General features: G+C 42.2%; 1 protein-coding gene across 1 annotated transcript in view; it reads right to left on the bottom strand.

The window, feature by feature from the left end:
- Positions 1-391, bottom strand: part of LOC104391026 (neuropeptide-like protein C4orf48 homolog) — an 8,898-nt gene extending 8,507 nt beyond the window's left edge. The window contains exon 1 of the mRNA XM_010000241.1: positions 319-391. The gene's annotated coding sequence lies outside the window, so the exon portion shown is untranslated. The remainder of the gene's footprint in view (positions 1-318) is intronic.
- Between the last annotated feature and the right edge of the window lie 5,997 nt (positions 392-6,388).

The following is a 6,388-nucleotide window of genomic DNA, read 5'->3' as shown; positions in this document are numbered from 1 at the left end:
TCAGCAGAACAAAGCAGACAGGCTTTCAAACTTTTTCAGGACACCTTACACATCACCCACCCCAGCATCAGCTCAGCTTTGTATATTAGCCCTGCCGGAAAATAATTGCTCCCCAAGTGCAGCAAGCACTGTAAGGCCACAGGTAACTACTGCTTCTTAGTTATTCCATGGGAAATTGCTCTCTGTGAGGAATAATTGTGACAGGCTCCAAGGGTGATGCCTCTCTGCAGTGCAACCAGGAATGGAGACATATCTGTGCATGGGCTTCTGTGAAAGAGAAAAGTCACTCCCGCTAACAAAGGAATGAAATATCAGTACCTGATTTCTCGCTCGTCTTTGTGATGGTCTCTTTGAAATGGCCGCTGCAAACTGCCAACAGAACAAGTGCAGCATTTCTGAGCATGTGCACTGTCTCTTCTTAACCTTCTCTGAAAGAGGTTATTACTATGGGGAGATTTCTGCCATGGCAACAATGCAGAGCACTGCAGCACACAGCACAGATTTAAAGAGGAACAGGCTGCGTCTCCCTGATCTGGGGAAGGATGTTTCTGCTTTGACATGTGAGTTCCAGCTGTGACTTACCTGCTCCAGGTAAGGCTTTTAAAGCCTGGCCATTTGATCCTTCTCTCCTTAAGACTGCTGAATGGTTCTCCTGAAGTCTGCTCAGCTGGATGTGGTGCCTGATTTAAGCAACCTGCCTCCCTAGTGCCCGAAAATAACCATGACAAATTACACCTGCTTTATGGGAAACCAGGAAAAAACATGGGATTGCACTCAGAAACTGCAGGACATGTAGCATCTGAGACTTTGGTGAATGCAGGAACTGTTCAGCCCACAGTCTGCCATTCGAACAGAGTTACAGAGGTTGTAATCACCCGTGCCTGCTTTCCTGGGTGTTTCTGTGATCCCACTCTCAGGGCTGCCAGGAGCAGCTGCAGGAATGCAAGTACTTAACACTCTGGAACTTGAGTCCAAACTCAGAGTCACACTCTTTTTCCAGCCTGCACCTCTGTTCCCCTTTCAATGCCCCCTGAGCTGAACTCCAGAAACACCGACGACACTTGTGCTGGATGCAATAGAGCAACAATGGACCACAGATTATAGAAGTGCTTTTGTCAAAGCAAAGTTCAGGCACCACATCTCCCCCCGAAACACACTTCCCATCACAAATTAGACACCAGCAGTTCCTGTCCCAGGGAGAATGACCCCAGCTGAGGGCAAGTGCAGAACTGAGGAGCATGCACAGAACTTCAAAGGGGCCAAGCTCTGTGCTTGCTTTCAGCCAGTTCAACAGGGACTTGATCTTAAATGGCTTTCCTGCTGGAAGCTGGGGGCACTCGGTGGCCAGGAAGGTCAGCCACACAAGCTTTTCTTTTTTTTTCCCATGAGCAGAAAGTCCATCTCAGCATTATGACTAAATTGCTGGCTAACATTTTTCTTTTCAGCTTGCTCTCTAACCTATCTTTCCTGTACAGTCCTAGGGGAATGGTTTGCTCCCATTCATTCAACTTTTTAAGTAAGATGCTAAAATTTCAGGTTATTCAGTGTGTAACTACAAAGCTGTAGCATCCACAAGCAGAGTCAAGAGGGGATGAATTTCAGCACTGCCATCTTTATATATCACAAATACAGAAAGAAGGGGAAAATAATTTTTAGAACCTGTTCTTTGGGCAAACAAGATTTAGCATTTCTTGCAGAGATTTGGTCTGATTAAGTATCTGCCAATACACAAATTACAAAAGCAGAATTTTACTATCATTCTCAGCCATCTATTCTCACACCTTGGCCTCTCTTCCTGATAAATAACATAGATACTCAGATATATATGCATACACACGTATCAACTTATATGCCTTTTCTTGATCATTCCCAGTAAATCTTACCCTCTTCTCCCAAATCCTGTCCTTTCTCTATCACAACAGTAGCACCAAGCAGCCAGCCCTGGTATCTTCGGTTTTATCACTGATTCATTCTTCTAGACCCATGCAATGAGCCTCTGACTCCATTAAATACAACTTTAAAAATCTGTTTCTGCCATTCTCAGCTGCCAAATTCCTTGCTCTACACACCTCATACCAGCTACTGTGACCTCCCTTCTTTAGCCTTGTCCTAAATCTACTTGTCCTGCAAGGAATAATTTCCTTTTTAGCATTTTAACCAGATTTCCTCCTTATTCACTTATCCCCACTCTATACTGTGTTAAGCACAAGCTTTTCTCTTCACTGAAGCAAGTATTTTCTCAACTGGATAATATCAGTTCATCAAGGAGGAGACTTTCCACAAGAAGGTAGAGACCCCATTTTAGAATACTTCCATTTGAAAAGTGGTCTTAATTTTTTTTATTATTATTTTCAAATTGATAATAGCTGACTTTCTGCTTAAAATGATTTCCTTTTTAAGCATGAGTTTAACAGTAAAAATATACTTCATATTCAGTTCATGGAATTGCAGAGCTGAAGCAGCGCTTATCTTAAGGGTATTGGGGCACATCACACCAGAATGCTACAGCTCACATCAAATCTTTTTTACTCTTATTTATCTCATGTATGAAGTATGGGTGGTACAGACACTAGCCCTAGAGCACCCCAAAACTGAAGTACAGACTAGAACTGGGACTACCCAGCACCTGTACCACAGCCCTTAGTGGCAATTTCACTGGTGTCCCCCAAGTTGCACTGGTGGTCACACAGCACCTCGGGCTAAGCACGAAAAGTGACATTTAAGTGAAAGCTGGAACATCCTGACTCCCCACCTGCCCACCGGGATCATCCATGAGGTAAGCAGAGAGAATTTATAGTTTCCTTTTATTTTCCTTTTATAATGAAGTCAAACACAATGGACTATTTTTTTTCAAGATCCCCACTAGCTAAATAGCATTGAAGCACTGTTTCTGAGATTTCAATCTTTCATCTTGATAGCACATGTTTTGACACTAGAAATGTTTCTGTGGGATTGGAAGAAAAGCTCAAGCCTTAACCTCTAAGCCTCTTCACTTGGTCTCTCCTTGGTTCTTAAATCTAATACTCTGTCACAGAAGAAAACTTTCTTTCCTCACTAAAGATAACAGATTCTGTCACACTTCTCCTGCAGACACTTTTATGCTTTCTCACAGCCTGCCCTCTAAATCATGGTAAAAATCTCCCTGCAAGGTACCATCTTATCTTCCATCAAACCCTCTCTGTAGCTTTACCTATGTCACGAATCCTACAAAGCTCTGCTGCGTGGCAGCACCTAGGGAGGAAGCTGGCTGTGACTGCTGATGGTATATATGCAAATGTGCTCGTTATACCAGCATCTTGCTGCCTCACACCTCTCACTGAGTCTCCCCTTGATTTCCTGCCATAATCCCAGCCTGCAATAGCTGGAGGGCAGGGGCTGTGTTTGCACTTGTTGGCTCAGCACCAGAACGCTGGAGTGTTGATTGAGGCCTTCAGGCATATGTAATGAATAATAATGTCAAACTTCCTAAAGCTGATCACATTGTCCCACCCTCTGATACATGAGTTATTCATAGAACAAGCCTCTTACTCTTTTTCTTCTAATATAAAGCTCTTAGGAAGTGTCAGAGTAACCAGATTAACAAATGAAACCTTCTCTTGTTCCCTGAACAGGTTTGCATATCCTGGTAGCAGCAAATAATTTAAATTGTTCCTCCTTTCATTCTCCCCATCAGTAACTTTAGGATTAATTTGTTTTTCAGTAACTCCAATTCTTGCAGACCCTAACTGCCAGATGTACGGTTCATCTGAAATCATTCTAGGCCTTAGAAGAATTGAGTTTCACTGCAACACTAAGGCTGGGCTCAAGTCCAAGTCTGAAGTTTACACACAGCACTCAGGGAGATTTGCACTGTCAGAACTACTTACTGCTTTTTGGATGAGATGCTAAACAGAGGTCAAATCTTTCCCCATGTCTCTGGGAGTTGAGAAACATTAAAAACATCCCATGGCCATATTCAGGAAGGGTTAGTGTTAGCTGAGCTATCCTTGGCTTGCACTGTCCCTATCCACCCTCCTGCACAAACTTCTTTGGGTGTTCCAAGCTGTGTTCCAAGTTGTGCTGTAGCTATTTTTAGGTACATAATACTTGCAACTTTAATTAGTTTGCTAAATCCACGAGGATGTCTTGAGTACTTGGCAGCAACTATACAAATATGCACATGGATGAATGGGCTTTGAACCAGAGGGAACCAAACTGCTGTCTCTACAAGCTTCCCATTCTAGAACCAGACTATCGTGCCCAGGGGCCTCTTCCAACATGGATGGCCTAGAAAAGAGAAGATCTCTTAGTTGAGAAGCAGTCTATCTTGCACCTTGAGAAGCAGTCTCCTTGCAAAGGCTGCCTTGGGAACTAGCAACTGAGGAAACTAAAGGAAATGAGACTGCTAAAATTGGAAGCTTATCAATGACCCTTTCTTCCCCAAAATACGTTTATTATTTAAAATCTGCATAAGGACTCTCAAACTTCAGAATCCAGAAGAGTCTTAGTCAGGAAGCCCCCAGATCTGCTTTGCAGTTAGTTACCTGAGACTGATCCAGGATGACATTTATGGCAGCAATATCCTGGATCCTATAATATATATATAATATCCTAAATAATAATATAGTAATATATATATAATATCCTATATAATAATATAGGAATATATATATAATATAGGAATTATTTTTATTGTTATTATTATTATAATATATAATAATATAGGAATATATATATATAATATCCTATAACCTTGGATCTCATTGATAATCAGTAATTCTGACATTAATATCTCTATGATTTAATGGCTTACAGATGAAGGTACCTTCTTACATCTATGTTTGAAAACAGCATCTTTCACCTGAGATCATGTTTACAAGACATTTTCAAGTTGACAGATGTGGCTTCTCCTTTTTATATTTTTTTCTGCTTTCTATAATGACAGTCCTACATATTGCAAGCTTGTTAGTGCAGTATTATCCTGATGTTGCACTAACTGTGACTGCATGGTTTCCAGCTAAGAGCTCACTTATGCCTGCCCTCAAAATGCTGTGATTCACAGAATCATAGAATGTCTTGGGTTGGAAGGGACCTCTAGAGGTCATCCAGCCCAACCCCCCATCTCACACTAGAGCACATTGCTCAGAGCCCCATCAAGCCTGACCTTGAACGTCTCTAGCGATGGGGCCCCCACCACTTCTCTAGACAACCTGTTCCAGTGATCCATCACCCTCATATTAAAGATTTTTTTCCTAATGTCCAACCTAAATCTACTGTTCTCACAAAGTTCACCTGGGCCCAATTCTCCAGCTTGTTGAGGCCCCTCTGGATGGCATCCCATCCCTCTGGCACACCAACTGCACCACCATGCAATTCCTCTTTTCCAATCCAGGGATATTTTTAGACACTAGCCAGTGACAGATGACCAAATAACGTTTCTTAGGTATTATTATAGTGGTCACAATCTTGGCTGAGATGCTAGAAAACAGACCAGAATGACCCCTGGTAAAGCATGCCTAGTTAAAGAACAAGCAACTGAGACAAGAATCAGCAATCAGAGCTGGGACAGACTCCCATCTTCAGGAGGTCTAGAGCTTGATCTAGGCAGGGATCAAGTTCTAACACATACTCTTTAGCAGATGACACGCCTGAGTTCTCAAGATCACCTGGCTATCATTCTAGAAGGAGACACAGTGACCACCAGGGTAGGATGGGTTACTTGTTCCTTGGGAAACTTTTTCTAAACGTTGTAAAAAAAAAAAAAAAAAAAAAAAAAAGTGGTTCTTCAGCATTATTTCATTTCTAGCATCCTCGGAAGCATCTTTGCTTTCTTCCACACTTGTCCTCCTGGTTATGTTATTTGCTTTCACTGCACATGGTTGTAAATCACATGAATGTGTTCAGAAAGGCAGGCTCTAGCCAGTACAAGATCCCCATCCAGCTTTAAGCAGCCAAATCCACAGCAGCTCTTCTTTAAGACTACTCATTCACTGTCCACTTCCAACACCTGTTAGAATACACAATGCAGTGAGCATCTCATGCCCCAGCAATACCAAACTCGTCTTAGGAAACACAGCAGCAATTCTGCAGCTCTGAGACTATGCAAAATGCTCCTTAAGAGAGATGAGAACAAATCAATCTTGTTGAGGGTGTTTGTCTGCACAAGTAGCTTCAGAAGGAATATAGTGGATCCAAAGTCTGACCAGAATTAGAAAATGCTGCAAAATCTCCCACTCAATAAAAGTGTTTCAATAATCTTCAACCTCCCTGGAGGAAGAAATGCTGAAAAACTCCACTGAAATGCTCCTGTTCTTCTGAACTGCTTCTAATCTTCAAATCTACTCACTTAAAAAGCACCAAAAACCCCTACTATGGGGGGGGGGGGGGAATAGTCATATAGAGGAGGGCG

Source organism: Chaetura pelagica, unplaced genomic scaffold (assembly GCF_000747805.2).
Source record: "Chaetura pelagica isolate M959 unplaced genomic scaffold, ChaPel_1.0 scaffold116, whole genome shotgun sequence".
In the NCBI taxonomy this organism is placed as follows: domain Eukaryota; kingdom Metazoa; phylum Chordata; class Aves; order Apodiformes; family Apodidae; genus Chaetura; species Chaetura pelagica.
Note: the sequence above shows the minus strand (reverse complement) of the source record. Positions and strands in the feature narration are given on the sequence as shown.